The sequence below is a fragment of the Leptinotarsa decemlineata genome, unplaced genomic scaffold, assembly GCF_025532065.1.
Source record: "Leptinotarsa decemlineata unplaced genomic scaffold, Ldec_3_MD MMD2_tig00026336_RagTag_RagTag, whole genome shotgun sequence".
Classification (NCBI taxonomy): domain Eukaryota; kingdom Metazoa; phylum Arthropoda; class Insecta; order Coleoptera; family Chrysomelidae; genus Leptinotarsa; species Leptinotarsa decemlineata.
In genome coordinates, this window is record NW_027412692.1 from 2,612,397 (window position 1) to 2,630,045 (window position 17,649).

At 32.9% G+C, this 17,649-nt stretch overlaps 1 protein-coding gene across 1 annotated transcript in view; it reads right to left on the reverse strand.

The window, feature by feature from the left end:
• Nucleotides 1–16,889, reverse strand: part of NAT1 (N-acetyltransferase 1) — a 52,763-nt gene extending 35,874 nt beyond the window's left edge. Inside the window, exon 1 of the mRNA XM_074183301.1 lies at nucleotides 16,735–16,889. The gene's annotated coding sequence lies outside the window, so the exon portion shown is untranslated. The remainder of the gene's footprint in view (nucleotides 1–16,734) is intronic.
• Between the last annotated feature and the right edge of the window lie 760 nt (nucleotides 16,890–17,649).

The window sequence follows — 17,649 nt, forward strand, 5'->3', positions numbered from 1 at the left end:
AGCCATTTAATCCCGCTATTAACCTACATATCAAAAATTTCAAATGGGAATAAAAGTCCAGTAACACCTTATTTTAAAAAGTATTTCAATAATGTAACATTAGGCAATACCTGGGGAAGAAAAAATTAGGTTTGTATTTAATTAAGAATTATGAAGTGAAACTAAAAAAAAATATTTTATCGATTGTTCGAACAGAACACCATTAACTTTCTGAAGAATATATATCTGGCTGCGTCTATAGGATTTTTTATCTAAACCATCCTCATAGAAAAAAACTCCAAGGCAGTCAAATCGGGGATATCTATAGTCATTTTGTAGAACCTGTCCTAAATCCATCGACCAAGAACTGTGTCAATTTTGATTTAACATCAACAATTTTAGCAGTAACTGAGCCATGAAGTTTAGGTTCATATTTTCACTGTGATATTTCTGTTATTTTAATCAGTATCATTCAATAGTGCTCAGGTTGAATATTTCCAATAGTGAAATTGAAATCAGCTTCAAGTTCTAGTTTGGAATTGAATTTTGATTTTTTTTATATTGCTTTTTATGTCAAAATTATTTTCATTTTAATTACACAACACAACAAAGTTTTTGTTTCGGGGTTGAAATTAGATGATTTTAATGTATTTCCACGTGTTAAAACCGAAAGTGACCATAAAAATTATATATTAGCTCTTTTTTTCAAGATATAGTATCATTATATTATATATATGTATATTAAGTTTTCAACAAATGAAATATTTCATCACCAACACCAATGGCTTTTGCAGTACCTATGGTTTGGCGTGAGCCTACCAATCATACAGACGACTGTTATTTCTGCTTAACTCCTCCCATTAAGCAAGGTTTATCTATGAAGAAAAGAGGAACGGTTAAATACCCTAATCTCCCATCTGCTCTTCGGCCTGTACCACACTCAGACAATTTGCCAGTCCCTTCTCCACCCCAAAACTATGACATTTTAGAGGAAGGTGATGAAGTGGAATCTTCTAAAACATGATCTGAAAATATCTCAGTACAGACAGCGTCAAAAAGATTTGCTTCCTTTTTTTGAGAAAAAAGAAAGCCTCGTAGTTTGTTCTGATGTTAATGGTTTGATGGACTGCTTGAATTTGGATCACACTCCATCTGAATGGAGACTGTTTATAGACTTTTCAAAACTAAGCTTAAAAGCTGTACTTCTGCATAATGGAAATCAGCTACCCTCTATTCCTATAGGTCATGCAGTTCACATGAAGGAAACGTATATAAATATGAAAACACTTCTCCCACCAATCAAATATGAACAACCCAAGTGGCACATCTGTGGTGATCTGAAAGTCATTGCTATACTCCTAGGAATGCAATTAGGTTTCATCAAGTACTGTTGTTTTTTGTGTCTGTGGGACAGTCGGGATAGAAAATCTCACTATAAAAAAATGAACTGGCCTACACGAGACCTAAACCCTAATGAGAAAAATGTAGTTTACGAGCCTCTTGTAGATCCTAAGGATGTTCTCCTTCCCCCATTACATATTAAGTTGGGACTAATGAAAAACTTTGTGAAGGCCATGGACCAGGAAGGACAAGCTTTTAAGTACTTGAGAGCAAAGTTTCCCAGGTTGAGTGATGCTAAAGTCAAGGAAGGCATCTTTATTGGGCCTCAAATCCGTGAAATCGTAAATGATCCTGCTTTTGACATGATTTTAACAGGAAATGAAAAAAGAGCCTGGGAAGCCTTTAAGGGGGTTGTACATGGGTTTTTAGGTAACAAAAGAGATGATAACTTCACAGCATTGGTTAAAGAGCTTCTTCAAGCTTACCACCAACTTGGATGCAACATGTCCTTAAAAATTCATTTTCTTCACTCTCATCTTAATTTCTTCCCACAAAACTGTGGAGCTGTGAGTGACGAACATGGAGAAAGATTCCATCAAGACATTGCCTTAATGGAACAGAGATATCAGGGCCGTTGGAATGAAGCAATGCTTGCAGACTACTGCTGGTCTGTGTGTAGGGATGCTCCAGAAGTGTTTTATAAAAGACAAGCTAAACGACAGCGATCTTACAATGAATCGGATGGACTTAATTGAAATTTGGTGGTACAAACTTCTTTTATTTGTCAAAACACTAAGAATAATGTTTTTTTTATTAATTTTGTACTTGAAATATTCTAAAAGAAACATAACAATATTGTTTTATGTACTTTCACTTTTCACGTATAGTATAACTACTCTTCAAGATTAAGTACTGTGTATCTCAAAAACCAGAGCTAATAAAAATTTTTCATTGTTATTTTCGTTTTTATCACCCCAAAATTAGTAGAAATTGACTAATTTAGTGTAGGAAACATTCAAAAAATATTTTTTGTCGTGTTGTGTTATTTAGCATTTGAGTTGTCATGGGGAGGGGGTTGCTAACAAGGTAGAAATTTGTTTCACGATTTTTTTTTCGGTTTCAATATCAAATGACTAATTCACGTTGGCACTGAATATATTTTATTATTGAATTATTACTATCAGTTTCTGGGAAATGTTGAAAACTGATTCAGAATATTTTTCCAAGTGAATACAGGTTGAAATAGTGGACATTTTACAGAAAAAATAGGTACGTGGAAAAAAGTGAAATGAGTTAAAACTAATAGATACGAAATAACAAGCCTTGGACCCCTTTTAACCAAAATCCTTGTAATTCCACCAGTAATTCATTAAACGTAGGCAAAGCGTTGAAAAGGAAAATCTACGGCCCTTCAAACAAGGTATCGCTTGACCGTTTACCCCATTTAGGATTCAAGGGTTGGATTTAAATTCGCCAAGGAGCGAACTGAAAAACATGTTACAATAATTTCGTTAACAACTATTGCTGCTCACTGACTTAACACTAATGTGACTTGAACTGAACTATATTCCCTAATATTTACGTGCTCGTATTTTTATACCACCAGGAAAGACCCTCGAAGACTATTTCCCCTACGTCAGGATGTCTAACCAATTTCAACCTTTGCCCATGTACGGTAACGCGATCCTCGCTAGTCACTGGGTGATCGTTTCGACCCTAGGTACATCATCAGGATTACGCTTCACCGATCAATAGTTCGTCCGCAGCAATTGTTTGTTTTACATTCTAATATAAATTTCTAATACTCGTAAACTTCGACATTGACCGTCTAGGGGGGTGCAAAATATTAACTAATTTTATGCGTTTCAAGAAAAAAAACTACTCAACATTGAAAAAGTACTTTATATGTATGAAATGCATTTATTCTAAATGAATTTACATTATTCATTGCATAATATACTTTCATATTTGATTTCTTAACACTTGTCATGTTTTCATTATATATACGGGCTTTCTGTAGTCTTACATTTTTTGTGTTTGTTTGTAAATACTGCATTCAAAGTATCAACAATAATGCATATGTGGAACAAAGGAAGAAAACACAAATGCAGCAATGACGTTCGTGTGACACGAGCTTGTTTGTTTTCAAGAATTGGGTGTCCTTTAGGACCAAAAATAGTGTAATTAGTCTCAGAATTGAATTAATTGTTTTTGATTTATCAAGGAATGAAACAAATAGGCCACTCTTTCCCTCTCTCACCGCAAACCAAAGGAAAAGTCGAAGTATTTTCCTAGGATTTGGCTAAGGTATGTGGATGATATTTTCGGAATATTCAATACAAAAAAATCGAATATTGATGAATTTGTTTCCTTTTTAAATAATAGATGTCCATATTAGATGTCCGTATGAGTTAGAAAATAAGGGACAACTACGATTTCTTGACGTTTTGGTAATGAGGAGCCAAGATGGAGGGTTAGAATACGATATATTTAGAAAAGAAACAAGCGCGTACAGGTATGTTCCTGACAGTTCACATCACTGTGGACAACACAAACGTACTGGGTTGAATTTTTTAGTGCATCGTCTTTTGACTTTTCCTCTAACACATAATAGGTTCACAAAAGAAAGACGTACAATACAGGAAATAGCAGCCACTAACGGTTTCTCGAGGGGTATTTATTGTAGATGACATAATAAGAAGAAGCTTAGGTTAAGATAGAACGAAATCTCGACTTTCAAAAGGGACAAAACCCAAGATAAATACATCTCAGTTCCATACCACCAATATACGAAGAACTTTAGAAAGATTTTCAAGGAACTAGGTATGAAGGTGGTTTTTAAAACAAGTCATACACTACAGAGCCTTTAGGGAAGTCCAAAAGGCAAAGTCGAGAATTCGGAAAAGTCTGGAATTTACGAAATTGAATGTAAGGACTGCGATGCAAAATATTATGTACAGACAAAAAGATCTATATTAATATGAGATATAAGGAACACATAGCACACTTAAAATATGGAAGACCTGAAAAATCAGCAGTCGCCCATCATATTTTGCAACAAAACCATTCCACAGACTTCAGTTCATTAAGATTAGTTAGACAAGTTAACAACAACAGGCAACTAGATGCCTATGAGAGTGTAGAAATAAGTAAACATAATAATATTATGAATAACGATAACGGACCAATACTAAAATAATAGTGTTGGGTTTACTGATTACTACATAAGGACACATTGCAAAAATGAATTTAGATAGGCAATATTGTGAAATTAAGTTTTTTTATATAGCTAAAAATTGTTTTATATACAGCTATAACATTTAAACAGATGTTGTAAAATAATAGATAAGGCAAAATTGTAAAATTAATTTAGGGTGGTATACCTGTATGGGTGGTACACCTGTATGGTTTACTTGTAGGGTATATCTATATAGTATAAATAGCGTTAACTTCGCGTTAGTTTCTAGCTTAATCTTCCTCTTGAAGATGATCACTTGGTGATCGAAACTCGTGTCGAGGTGTTAAAAATAACTCCAGTAATATTTAATAGAAAGCATAACCGTTCAGGAGTTGTCAACGATGAAGCTATTTGCACTGCAGTTTTAGGGCACGTTGGCCTAATGGAAAATTCGCAATATCTCACGACTGATTCCCGATTCTCAAGTTATCTTGAGAATCAGGAATCAGTCGTACAAATGTTTTCAGGATCCTTCATAAGTACCAATTTCATCCATATAAGATTAGACTAGTTCATGAATTGAACGAAGATGATTTCGACAGACTTATCTAGTTTTGTGAAAGTGTCACTGAACGGATCAACTTGCATCAGAATTTCTTGTATAAAATTTGTTTTTCGGATGAATGTACGTTTAGTTTGATTGGAGAGGTGAATCGGCAAAATTTTCGATATTGGTGTGATACGAATCCTCATTTATACCGTCAAGTTCATACCCAACGACCTCAAACACTTAATGTTTGGGCAGGAATTTTAGATGATCAAATCATAGAATCTTTTTTATCACTAATAATTTGACTAGTGATAAATATTTTGAAGAATCGAATAATAGCCTGCATCAATAGGGCAATTGAACAGGATATACATTTATTCGAAAACGAAATAGTTTTTCAGCAGGGTGCACCTCCTCATTATGCAGCTCCAGTGCGACAATTTTTGGATGATTATTTTCCTGGTCGCTGGATTGGCACAAGAGGTCCTACAGATTGGCCACCAAGGTCTCCGGATTTCACTTCTGTAGATTTCTTTCTATGGGGTCATTTGAAGTCTAAAGTGTATGAGATAGAATCAACAACATTAGAAGATTTGAGAGAGAATATCATGAGGCATTGTAAAGAAATAACTCCCGAGATTCTCAACCATGTGAGAGCGGCAATGGAAGCTCTTTTGTACCACTGAATGGAAGGTGGTCCAGTCATCAGATTTTGATTCAAGAATTAATAAAACATATCTCTTTCTGATTTATTGCTTTCGTATTTGCCTCTAGAACGAATATTTCAAATTGTATAAATGTTGACCTGTTTTTTATTTTTCCTGCACATTATTGTTTCTAAAGTTATTCAGGGTGGTTCGTTTTCAACTCAAGTAATTTGTAGCTCCCGAACCATGAGCTTCAGACCATATGTTTTATACTTTGTTGACATCTGCTCATCATGCGAAACCATATTAGGTGATCCATTAAAAAAAAAGTGACTCTGGTGGTGCGATAGGGGAAGTAACATCAAATGTGAATATCTCAAAATGTGTCCCCCTGTATACTATTGTTGACGTGTTTCTTATCTTTCCTGAAAATCATTGTATCAAAAGTTATTGTGGCTTGTTTTAAATGTATCATCACTGTATCATCATATACTTCTGCCGCTTTTCTCTTTCCTGTCTCTTTTCTTTGCCATTGTCATTAGTCAGTGTTTTCATGACTGAAATATAAATGTCAGTGATACATATTCTGACAGAAAAAAATGTTTTTATTTCCTCATTTGAGGCGTTGAAACGATGACGTCACATCAACTATGATTTGAGATGTATTCATCATGATTCAAAACTAGCGTGAGGTTGGGTTTGAAACGGAACTTGACATTACGTTACGTCAGTTTCTGCTTTATTTTTATAATTATCAATATATAAAAATGGATGTTTGTTGGTTGTTTGGTAAGTGATAAACTTCTACATCGCTCAACCGATCATGATGAAACTTGACATGTATGTGTAATTTTTCATAGAGAAGGTTTTTAGGCTATCATTTTTTCTGTAACTCGCCACTAGATGGCGCGGTAGAACAATTTTTTGAAAGCACTGTTCTATAACGCTGCGCACTCCTAAGTTCGTTGATTCTGATTCTGTCAAAACATTGGAACAGCAGCGATACAGCAACATAGTATTAATTAGTACTACAACTACCAAATTCAACGTGGCGAAGCCGCGGGCAACAACTAGTAGTTTATAAAAGTGCTTAAAACTTTTTATAAATTACGTTATAAGGATGTACAAAATAAAGCTGGAAAATTATTACTTGCCCAAATCCGATTAAAATTGGCGTTAGAGAAAGTTGACAAGTTTGTTTTTATTATTGAATTTGACATCTGACACAAATTGAATCATTCCATTCTGGCGAATTTTATTGACGTAACTACGAATCGTTTTTGAATATTGACGTATTTGATGAATGAAAAAATACCAATTTTCTTGGCGCCTGAGTTTCTTTTGTACTCGAATATGAAACTTCTAACAGAGTGAACGTCACCAATGCGTTGGCAAATGTTACACGATGCCTCCACTCCATGTCCATAAATTATTTTAGATCGTGCAACGCTAGCGGGAGAAGAAAAGAACCAGGGAAAGAGAAATGCAAACATTCTGTTGAAAAATAACAAGAGATTATGAAATTGCAACAGACTGAATTATGCTAAATTTATGACTGACTTCAATGCGGAACGTGACATCACTTCAAATTATGTATTTGAGTCTTTGTGTGGTCGATCGACCTGAATTCTCTGTTAGTATATGAGACAGTAACATTGGATGGTTGACTGAAATTTTCAGAAGATATAATACCACCCGCGTCTAGAGACAAAGTCCGCGTTAAGCAGATGGGCACGTGGACCTTGACTCGATAAATCTGGTGAGTTATTCTGAGAAATTCCTACAAAATTATTACTTGTTCAATATTCGGAAATGAGACTATTTCACCACCCACACTTTCAGAATCTTTCGAAATTCTGAAGCTATAATCATATTATAAAACGAAGTAGGCATTTATGACGGTTTTCACCAATGGACGGAGTGTATAATTCACTAATGTTTTGTGTGAATTAGTTCGAATGTGACGATGTTATCCATGAAAAGTCGAAACGAGAGTTTCACTTAAGAAGCTCTGTCTAATCACTGAAATTGTTCTTCCTTCATGTCTACAAAAATATTCGCGATGGCATATGTCTATCTTTTAAGGATATATCATCTAATTTAGTAATTAGAGATCTAATTAGACGGAGACATAATAAAATAATCCACAACGTAATTTTCTTCTTTTATAGGTCTACAAAAAAGTCCGCAATGGCATATGACTATCTTTCAACGGTACACCCTTTTCGATGTTCAAAACAATGGTTACATGATATAGGTAATGTGATAATTGAAAAGGTATTCATACGAATATGATATTAATCCGTATCAAATTAATAGGATAGTTACCTAGCATTTCATGCACATTATGATTGCCCTTTACATGACAAAATTTAAATCGATATCTTAGGAGTTATTGCAAAATTAAGATTATCACCAAAGAAAATACATTCAAGAGGCCTCATAAAATATCACAAGTTGAAATGATGAAGATAAAACTCCCAAATATATGACCGGTAGTTCATTGAATTCAGAATGGAGTATAAAAAAATGGGTTTAGATAATACTACAGTAGACAAAAAATTACAATTGTCAAATTGAAAATTTGAACACCTCAAAGGTAATGTCCCGTAAGAAAAAAAATAATTTTTATTTTTCAAAAATGTACGTAATGGTTAAGCAACAGATTTTCCCCAACCTCTGTTTTAACAACTGGCGTCTTACGAGTTAAAAATATTCAAATAATGGTTCGAAATAGTGTCCGACCGAAACAGGTTTTTACAATCGAAACCGGTCTCAGTTTCGGCCGAAACCGAAACTTCCTTACAAGAATTACGTTTTGAGGGAAAAATAAAGAAAACGTTAGTTATTATAATCAGTCAGTCTTTATTTTTTTATCTTTAAATCACAACGTTATGCAGTTTTCGACATTATTATTTATCGATAATCAACATAATAAACCCTTTAAGTAAAAATATTGATTGCATCTTAAAAATACTTAAAATAGGTAAGGTGTTTATTTGAGTAGGTGTAGCCTTCATTTGAATATTATTGATGGTTTTCTGAAACTACACCTCAACGATTTCATCTCCACATTACACATTAGCTTTTTCAAGTGACAAATCACTTGAAAAAGCTAATGTCTTAGCGAAACATGTTGTGATATATGTTTCAAATAAAGTTTGTGGAGATCAAATAGTTGAGGTATAGTTTTTGAAATTATTGATGGTTATTCAAAAATATTAAACATAAAATTTCTTATATGAGTTGTTACCCAATATCACAATAGGTACTTAATATTTATGTAATAAATAAAATAAATCACAAAGTAACTCTCGAGTCACGACATGATTAGGCACTTGGACGCGGCAAAATGTATTCGTCGCAAAACGTCTTCAACGCGCCGAACATGACCGATCACAGCGCGGAAACTCCCGAATGCAGTTTTGGTTTCGGTCGTAGTTTCGGCAGGTTTGCCGCCGAAACCGAAACTAAACCGAAACCCGTTTTTTTGCCGAAATTCGACCGAAACCGAACTTTTGGTCGGACACTAGTTAAAAAAATATTTACTTCTAGAAGATTTAGAAGCAATATTTATGGTGGGTGTTCATACTGAACATTTCATTTCCCCTACAATTTCTGAACCTTGGAAAATTCAATATTTATCTAAAGAAATCCTTCTTCATGATGTTACTTCTTGCTGTGATTCATTCACATAAAATTGAATTGGATCTTTAAAATTAGTGTCTTTAACCTGCGATTGCGTTTCAAACTGATGTTTTCATCAGTATTAATTGATAATGATTTTTGTAAGATTTTATCGATAGGCTAGATAAAAAGTTACGATTTTGAGTTTTCGAAATAGGAAAAATGCAATTTTTTTTAAGAACTCTTTTATCTGGAAAGCTGCGTTTATGTGAATAAACTTCTTGAGAACGTTTTTCCAAATGCCTTTAATATCCAATGTGAGCCGCTACTTTCGCACAGGCACCGATCTGATAGCGCCTTAAGGATTTTCCTGTAGTGCTTGTGTTTTGTCTTTAAAAAGAAAAAAATTGGAGGGGTTCATAAAGTGCCTACTTTCCGGTGGTATCTCTAATAATTGGAACAATACCCATAACAGAATGGAAATATCTGCTTCCTTAGCCTCTGTCCAGTCAAATACAAATACACTTCAGTGTCAAAAAATTTGTTTTTAATCAAAACGTTTCGATCATGTGCGGTCTCCCGCCTAATACTATTTGTCATTTTCATATTTTCAATATATTTTTTACATTCAATATAAGGAAAGAAATGCTATAGAAAATACATATATTCATATTGAATAAACTTTTTCATAAATATATATATATATATATATATATATATATATATATATATATATATATATATATATATCTATTTACACCAATAGCAACCAAATAGGTCGTCAGAATAATCGCAAATATTCCAAACTCTTGGAAATTACGACCGCAACGTTATGGAAAAACCCTTTATGATATCCACCATATAAATAAACTGCACACTTTCTCTTGGGAACATACTAATCGAGAATAATTATAAATTGAAATAAAACCTGAACGAAAACATTTGGACATGTACATCGCAACTCGGATTTAATTTACGTACAAATGACGCTTTCAACTACATCGAAGGAGGTACCTTAACTTAATACTTACTAAAACTTGACTGTATCATTGTAGGATGATGAAAAAACAACACGTGTAGCAGAGAAAAATACAGAAAAAAACAATAATGAACAAAGAGCCGTAAAGTCATATAAATATAACTCACCAAAACAGATCAATATATAAAACGTTCAAAACTCGTGATACGCTTAAAATTGAAGGTTGAATGAAACATTTTATCGCAGATGGCCTTTTATTCAAACCCACCAAAGGGGTTAAGTTATCAATAACGGTAGAAACAGCAGTTGTAAAACGAACCACTTTACTGTTCGGAGATGAGGACCTTTTCAAGCAGTGCAGGTAGGAGATAATACCTGAATAAATTCAAAGATAATCCTCAACATTTCATGAAACTCTCATCAGTATGAATGATAGATATCTGGACATTACTTCAATAATAGAAAGGTTAAAGAGGGTGCAGACATTTTTACAATTCATTTGCTGCAGATAATTTTGAAATGAAAAAATATTTCCATGACTGACCCTTTCTTTCGAAAATAAGACTACTTTTGCATCGACGATATTCGATGAAGATGAAAGCACGATGTTATTTGTTCTTCGCACAACTATTAAAAATAAAAACCGAATAACCATGGGCTCATCGAGTCTTCCGTGTGATATGTGTAGGTTATGTTAGTGACTCCATAATAGGAGATATATATTCTTGCTTGCTAAGTAAGAACTATACATTCAATATTCAAATATTGCAAACACTCCGTTATTAGGGAACCGAAAAATCATCTTGTTTTATTATTTTGCGCTCTTTGGATAGTTCATCCTTGACCCGCATGGGTCTAGCTGCCGGTTCGCAACCTTTACAATTATAACCCAAATATATTCCGCCATTATCAACGTGATGTTTCGTCAATCAATCGGTGACCTACTTTCATCTTCCGTGTGTCAATTCCGTCCTGCACCCACCGGTGTGTCTTCACGGAAAACATTTATCGACTAGATTACAATTGCTTGTGAAATATTATTCGAAAAAACCGGCAGGCAAAAAAAAATACTTAGGCATCGAATGTATCGATGCTTATAGAGTTGATTTTTGAAATCAACTGAATGTTTTTTTTAAACGTTTCGTCGCCGTTATTAGTGGATTTGTCAATAGATATGATTTGGCCATTCTGTAAAAAATTATATAGGTGATGGTATAATTGGAAGTTCAGGAAAAACCACCATTGTTGAGAAAAGTATTTTACAATGGTGCTACTCTAGGTACTATTTCTGATTATAAGATAGGCAACACTCGAGATAACAAAATGAAATTTGTGTCCAGAATATTTCAAAATAGTATAGAAATATTGTTGGGATTATTATCAGACATAGTTACGAAAAATGAAAGCACGTTTGACAGTTGTTTTTCCCCAATATTTGTTTCGGGCCAGTGGCTGGCATCCTCAGAAGTACTCTTAGAAGAGATACAAGATGATACTTTTTTATTGTGGAAAAAAATGTATAACGAGGTCCAAAAAAAGCAGGACTCAAAGCAATATTAGTGTCTATAATATTCTAATATATCTTAGAGTGACAAAAAGTTTGCAATGTCTTTATGTACTTTGACAGCGGTATTTAAATATTAATTTCATTATTTACAATATAATTAAAACGTCAGTAGTCATTATCTCAATGAAAATAAATCAAAACTAAAATAAACTTGACAGACTTTATAAAATTGCATTATAAAGAAACGATTTACCAATTCCAATTCGGTTTTACTTTAAGGTCATACAAATTATAGTTGTGAAATTCATTCCACAATAATTGTTAAGGATCTAAAGAATGGCAATAATAACGTTTTATAATGAGTAATTCGGATTGTGAAAACTCTGTGTGACTATGACAAGAAAAGAAAAGGTTTGATTAGGTAAAAATAGAAAAAACGAACTTTGAATAATTTCATTTTGCGAGGCTCATTTTATCAGCAATAATTAATTGAATTTGGCCATTTCACTCAAAAATTATTGAAAATGCAATTTTTGCATTTTCAATGGTTGATGTCTCCTAAATTATTGAATTTTTAGTATTATATAAAATGATTTTTCTTACTTAGATGTATATTCTAATATAAAATTTATTTTAACCTGAATTTAATATTGAATTAGGTCTCCAATTAGGCGAATGGCTATTTTCTGGATGGAATCCAGCAACTTCATGGTATGTTTGGGGTCAGAGCTTCATACATGAGAACAATACTCCAAAGAAGGTCTGATCTGTACACACATCTGATTAGTTGCTGGGGTGTGTACAGTTTTCTCGTTCGGAACAGTGTTCCAAGCTTTTGAAAAGCAGTCTTTGCAATTCCAGCGACATGATTGTGCCAAGACATATTGGTTTGAAAGGCTTAGTGGAAAAACTGGTAATATTAAACTACAAAACAATGCATATTTTATTTTTCTGCAAATGCAAATGATTTTTTGTTGGGACCAGGTCTAGTTTCAAGTACTGAAAGATATTTATATATTATTATTATTTTCAAATGATATATTTCAGTTGTCCTGAAGAAGGTGGTAAGCACCACCAAAAGCTTGACAAAAACAAAGAGTTTTCTTTGAGTAGCCTGACTGCAACCCCAAAAAACTGCTCTATGCAAGAAATACAACTTGATTATAAATAATAAGACACATGAAACCCATACCGAATGTGCCATAGTTATTTGTGACGAAAGATAGTCTAACAACTAGACACAGCTGAAAAACAAAATTAATGGTAAGAATTTGTTGGAAAAATGGAAAAGAATTGTAAAGAAAATACTCATTTTGTAGAGAGCTGAAAGAAGATATAGAGATGATGAAAATAAATATCTCTGCAAGAACTACAAGAAATTATAAGAAACTTGAAGATCGGGAAAGCACCAATCTATGTTAAAATAAAAACTGAAATGATTAAAGAAATGGAACAGAGTAAACAACACAATGTGAAAGGTACAAAAAATACCAAAAGATTGTCAATGTTCAAAAGAATTATGCCAATATAGAAAACACACCGGAAGAATCGTAAAGTAGTTATAGAAAAGGAAGAAGTACGCATGACCACACATTTACAGTAAAACAGATATTAGAAAAATACTAACAGCAAAAAAAGAAAATATGCATAGCCTTTATAGACCTTTACAGACAAAAATTATGGAATATACGGGAGAAAAGAGGAATAAAAATAATAACACTCAATTACCAAGATAACATTAACTGTGTCATAAGTAACAAAGGAAAATATGAAACTTTATCAAGACAGGAGGGATCGAGACAGTGGAGAATTATATCCAGCATTATATAGTTGAAATAATAAGTGTTTGAACAAAATAAAAAAACTACATGTTGGATACAGAAATCTACAAAGGGTAGACATCTCGGCAGGAGCTTTTGAAGTTGACAGTGTAGGTACTGTTCATTATATATAAAAGTATTAAAAAAATGAAATCAATAACTGAATGGGGAAAACAATGAAGCTGTATTCCGCAATACACAAAAAATGTATAAACAAAAATGAAATATTTAGTAAAAAAACATTGATATATTAAAATCAATATACAGATCTGTCCTAACATTCGGTTGCGAGTCCTGGGTACTCACAGAATAACAGAAGAAAAGAATACAGGCGGTAGAAATGAAGAATCTCAGAAGCGTTATAGGTCACGAAAAGAGATAAATGAAGAAAAATGAATGAGAAATGAAGAAATTAGGGAAAAAATTAAATCAGTGATGGATTTTATCGAAACAAGGCAACTTAGTTGTTGGGGACGTTTACAAAAAATGGCAAATCCAAGACAGGTGAAGAAGACCAGGAAAGCAAAAATGAATATAGTCCAATTCCATAATAGTAGACACTAGATTCTCAGAAATATTATTGCATTAAAACGAAAACATTATTTTCAAGGTTATGATTCTATATATTTCATCATCATTTTTCCTCATCTGTTTAAATAAATATTACTGGAGTTTTTTTCCCAACACCAAATCGTTATTTTGGAATTATGGTATAGGAACTAAAGGAATAACATGGACAGGGGCAAAGATATTGACAAGAAATAAATAAGAATGGACAAAATTTGTACACAAAGATATGTAACAAGAAGTAAAAATATTTGTCACTCAGAAAGTTTTCAATTTCATCACCACTGCTATATGACTTATTCTTTGATTTTTCATTGGTAATTTAGTATTAGTACATTAATTTAAAAAAATTATACCATCTAAACTGCTTTTGAAATAATACTATCAGGCAGCTTGTAGAGGGAGTTCTCAAAGAGTTTAGTTACCAAATATTTCCCTCCCAGAAAAGAAACTGAATAATCATTTGAAAAAATCATTTCTGTGAGTAGGTATATTTAAAATATTTTCGAGCTGACCAGTAGCTTTTGATTATTAGACTAAAGAAAGGAAAATATAAAATAATGACTGATTCCAATGGATTCGTGTAAAAGGTTGAACATTACCGAATCAATGAAATTATTATTGAATTTTATTGTTTTGGTTATGTAGAAGACACCTCTTCATTCACAGATATCCTTATTCTTCAATGAAGCCTTCTTTCAGTAACTTTCAAAACTTTTCATTCAGAAACGTTCTGGTTATTAATTTTCTGAAAAAACTTTCACTTAACTGACATTTCATCATGTTACAATTTTCTCTTCTTTACATTTATTCACTCAATATCTAATTGGAAGAAGAATTAGAAGAATTTGTACCAGTGCCTTTTTTTTAACAAATATTTCTGGGTAGTAGGTACCGGAATATAAACTGATTCATTTGTCAACGATTCTGGCATAGTTACTCCTAGAATCAATTTCTGAACTATCTGGATTATCTTACAAAATCAACAAGCAAAACTATGTGCGGAACTGACAATAAATCATTCAGTCTTGCCAAAGGTTTTTTAAATTTTCTGAAATTTGAGATCTCATCACTTGCTGACCCTATTTCAACACTTCGGGTGTTCCCCGAAGTGTGCCCCGTTAGGTCCTGTCCGAGGAATAAATCGGTAAAAGAAATATTGATGCAGAAAAATAAATTTAAGTTAAATGCAGTAACCTGCATGTTCAACCTACACCTGAAGTAAATAACAACTACTCCATCTATTGTTGTTAACAATATTCACTGTTAATTTCAAGACTATATTTCACTAAAATGCACAATCTCCCAAACTTGTAATTTAAATTTGTTCACAACTTCAAAACTATTTTCACCCCTTATATGGATAATATTCTCAACAAAGTATGCATATTTAAAAAGTGATCAATAGGTGAATGAAATCCACAATATTTGGGAGCACATATCAGAAAAGATATTTGTACATGTTTTCTTTTGATCTAGTTTGGAAATATGGGAACTAAATTATGCACTGTTTTTTGTTCATGTGTATTTTGATTTTCACACTATGCCAATTTTATTTGGTTTCCAACGATTAATTCACCAGATAATGTTCGAGTATGAATGCAGCATGAATTATTGTATTTTAATACAGTTTGGTAACTTGATAATTTCATTGCTTATAGATAATTACTTGGGTGAGCTCAAGTTTGGGGAAAAATCTACTTTATAGATCCTTCCCAATCCCAATCCTTCCTTACAACAGAGTAACTTAATAATTCACTCATTAATTTCCAATATCCATTCAGTAAGTAATCTCCTGACAAAATAAAACTTGATGATTCATGATATTTTCGGTAGTCTGACTAAATGTTTTCTCGAGACAAAATCGATGAACAAACAAAAACAGAACAATGAAGTTCGAGGAATTATTCATTCGCAGGTATGAGACATTTCTATTTCTTTCTATAGGAACTTTTGGACACTAAACAGAGGAGGAAGGCAGAGACAGACTGCTTAGGTCGCTGACCGGATGAAGCAGAAAACCGTAAATCTAGCGACCACATTCAAGGTCCTTTTTACTTACCAAAGAATGTGGAAGATGTATGAACAATGAAGAATACCTTTATATGTCTACATTAGATGTTTGTCCTCAGAATACTGATAAAACACAAAAACAATCAATCACAAATTTGTAGTTCTGATATTGGATGCCCAAAGTATAACTACACGTTAAAAAGTATTAAACAAAGCTCTTACCAATCGAGAAACATTTCACAAAGAAAGTATTGTAATCCAGGAATATCCAATTATGTTTAAACAGTTTTTTACGAAAATGTTGCCAAGAAATCTGTAAAAATTCGCATAGTACCAAAGTTCAGTCTTAATTTAATCACGTTTAACGCATCTTCTCAAGTATATAAAGGGAGATATATCTTGAATGGAAAATACGAGCTTCACTAAAAACATGACGCATAATAGATGAATCTCCATTCAACTCGAACTTCGATATTAATTGAACAATTAGAAATAAAACTGTAGTGAAATGAGAATTCTGACTTACCACTTAATTTGGAATGAATATAAAGTTAAAGAAAAAACTTAACACTAGATCACTTAGCGAGTTACTGAAATGCAATGCAAATTTCACTTACTAGCTGTTGTTTGTAAGGGCACTGACAGCACAGAGCGAGTGTATGTGGAGTGTGAACAATTGGATTTGACCGTCGGAAGTGGTGTACGGTATTGATCGTTGAGTAACTTAATTGTCAATTTCATTATATTTTGCATCAGTATCTGTCATAGGTATCAAAAATATTCTGAAGGAAAGAAAATACTGCAATTCAATATTATCAAAATAGTGATAATTTCAAATCATTAAGTATATTAACGACTCACTTTTGCAAAACCTGAACATAAATGACGACATCCGCCCGCCAAATTCAATTTGCTGTCAATGTCAAAAAATCCTTTGATGGTCTCTGGGTTTCAATTCTGTGTTTGGGCCACATTTTCTGAACTATTGGGAATTTTTCATGCATTTATCACATCCTGCATATCAAGTGAAACGCATTTATGAGAAATTATGTGTAAATATGCGACATGCTTCCTGTTTCAAATTGCCAAATTGCATTTCATGTAAAGCTCTTAGTTTATGATAATGCAAGATAAGATAATGCAAATAAGTGAGGTGAGGAATATTATTTTTTGCATTGAAGAAAACGTAAACTAAGATACAATACGATGGAGCTGCACAAGTTGCCAACCTCATAAAATTCAAGTTGGCTATTTACTTTCTTTATATGACATTTTTCACCCCGTTACTTCGACTGGATATTGAAAATATTATTTTCAAATATGAACAACATGTACTTCAACAACATATGACAGCTGCCACGAATGACAATTACACAGAGTAGACAACTCAGAAAAAGTATATGTGCTGCAGAGAAAATTCTCATTGAAATGGATTATAATG